Genomic DNA, 2901 nt, shown 5'->3' with positions numbered 1-2901 from the left:
ACGCCGGATAGTTAGTCACGTGACACACGTGAACCGCGTGATACCCCGGTTGGCGTGTCGCGGACTGCCGCGAAATACCTCACCCATTTTGAATGGCTGCATCTGTATCGTGTGTGCCGCAACTAGGAGTATACGGCACTCTGCACAGTGTACGAAGTAAATTATTTTCGCAGTAATTAATTTATTATATTTACTATATTTATTATACACATGTAAATTAATTACTGCGAAAATAATTTACTTCGTACACTGTGCAGAGATTCTAGACGAATTGCAGACCACATTTAGACGTCTAAGGTATGCGTTTAATAGACGAATATTATACGTCTTTTGCCCACTGTGCTGCCCTCTTGATTTCGGATTTAATTTCTTTATTACAGGGGCGCTTTTATGAAGACAGAGTCATGTTCAGGTACTTTGCCTGATGGAGGAAGCTCATTTCGGACTCTGTGATCTGCTCACCTGTGTAGCGGCGAGGCTTATTAATAAGGCAGAATTAAGTGTTTCTGAGCTTTCCCAAATTAGGCCTCATTTCTCTGTTCATCTCTGTGGTGCAGCCACAGAGAAAGAATTCATGCAAGCTGATTTAAGATGTTTTCTTGTGATAAGAAACCAGCTCCCAAAGGGGGATGCACTTAGCTAAGCCTGGCTATCATGATCAATGGTCATCCATTGGCGCCTATCTGTCTAGGGAGTGCGAGTTGGACATCTGGATTGCATTCCTAAGTGTCAGGAGTAAGTGACTCATATCTCACCTTGATCAACCAATCAGGGACTGGTAGGGCCGAGTAACCCACGTGGGACTCTGATGCCCATGGAACTTTCAGCCAATCAATGAGCTGAAGTTCCTCCAGGTAAAAACAGGCAACACAGAGATTCAACAAGATTCAGAAGGGATTCTGGAGAGGATTCTGTGGACTGTTCTAAAGGGAATTCAAAGGAGAATTCCAGGGAAGGACGGCCCAGGAGCAGAAGGCTCCCAAGGGCAGGACATCCTCGCAGCGCGCCTCCTGACCATCCTGAGACTCAGCCCGGACAACCACGGAACGGCCAGTGTGTCCGAGTGCCAGAACTTTCCTTTGTTCTAAGAGTCTAGAGTGGAGGTTGCCAGAGAGTAACCAGCAGCAGGCCTCGTGAACAGGTCGGAACTGTGGACAGCTGAATCACTATTCAGAACTAGCTCTTCATTAGGAACGAACCGGTCCTCTTCCTGACTTGCTGGGACCCACAGTCATCTTTTCTCCTGTGCACAAACTTTGCTAGTTAAAGCCAACACTAACTAGCCGGTCAGTGAGCATCAGCAGCGCACCGTCGCAAGCCGCACAGCACATCCTGGCACCGAGCCAGAGAGCGCGGATTGGACAGCAACAGCCTGCAACTGTTTCTTTGTGCCCGCAGGAGATCTGAATCCCCAAAGATTGGATGAGTATTCAACTTCAATGCATTACAGCTCAAGAATTCAATTGTTATCCCAACCAGTTGATATCAATTTAATTCCTAAGAGTTATGTACTTGTTTCGAGTATCTAATGTAGAAGTTATAACCAAGTTCATTTATGAAACGGTCTTAATGAATGATATACTGAACGTATGTCCTCTTGATATATGTAACACTTCGTAACTGATTGAATATATATCTTTTGTATTCTGATAACCCTCTCGATAAGATCTGTTAGTTTAAGGCATATTCTATGTATTAATAAATGTATCCTCGTGTATTAGCACCTGTGTGTGTGCGTTGTTTGAGTTATGTCGCATGGTTGGACTCTAGAGCCATCAAAAGAATCAACTTTGTGATTTACTGCTACAATTAATAATTGTCTCAGTAAATGCCCAAACCCTACAGAACTGGTGCCTTCAGAGAGCCACTAACATTACATATTTGGCGTCCCTGAAACGGCTATGAATCACTACACCTGTAAAGGTCTGCTGTACTACTACAAGAGAGAAGTAGAGTCTGGAAGAAGGGACAATTTTATGATGCTTTGGAAGATAAAGTTTTTTTTTTTCTTTGAAATCGAAATGAATCAGAATATCAGTGCAAAAGACAAACTCTTGGTTTGGTTTAAAGAGATATGGTTTTAAAACAGACAAAATGTAGAAAACAGGTGTTTCTCACTTTTGGAAAAGAATGGACCGGGGGAAATATTTTACTAGTTGTAGTGCTGATTTCACTGGGTTACAGTCCTGCAGTATCACACTGGATAACGCGTCTGACTAGAGATCAGGAGATTGTAGGTTCGACTCCTGCCTGGCTCGGGTTGTTTTTAAATGCATCGGGCTACTCCCTAAGTAGTCTGTGCTACTTACTGCATTGTAATAGTACCCAGTAAGAGATTTCCTTCATGTAAATGAACTGCACCTGACAGCTTTAGAAAAACACCTGGGCTCAGTACGGTGCTGAGAGCTCAGCTTTGCTGTTCTAATTAGCACGCACTGCATCGGCTATGAACCCGAACTTTTCAATTATTCCGATCAGTAAGTCAACACGTAGTCCACATGAAAGGTAGAAATATTCTCTTGTCTGTCTCTTGTTTGTATAGAACTGAATGTCCCTGACAATGTACTGTTAGTTTTAATTGAAGAACGGCATTTGTGTTCAAATATACCAGACAAGTTTACGTAACTGCTCATGCGACACTCAGTTGTAATTAGTCAAGCAATAAAGTCGAACAACAGCTGCGGGTTTGATTCTGAACGTATGAAATTGCAGCGCCTTTTACTTCGATTGACAAATGATAGAGATTCGAAGAGAGATCCTTCAGACCAGCAAGCAAACCCACGGCTATTTCGGTTTTCTATCTAGGCAACGTTGGTGTCTGCGATAGCATACATGAAAGCGTGATGCAATTTCTGTGGCTACATTTGTTGCACGTCATGCACAGTAAGAGTGTTTCTAACA

This window comes from Lepisosteus oculatus, unplaced genomic scaffold (genome assembly GCF_040954835.1).
Source record: "Lepisosteus oculatus isolate fLepOcu1 unplaced genomic scaffold, fLepOcu1.hap2 HAP2_SCAFFOLD_88, whole genome shotgun sequence".
NCBI classification, from domain to species: domain Eukaryota; kingdom Metazoa; phylum Chordata; class Actinopteri; order Semionotiformes; family Lepisosteidae; genus Lepisosteus; species Lepisosteus oculatus.
Note: the sequence above shows the minus strand (reverse complement) of the source record.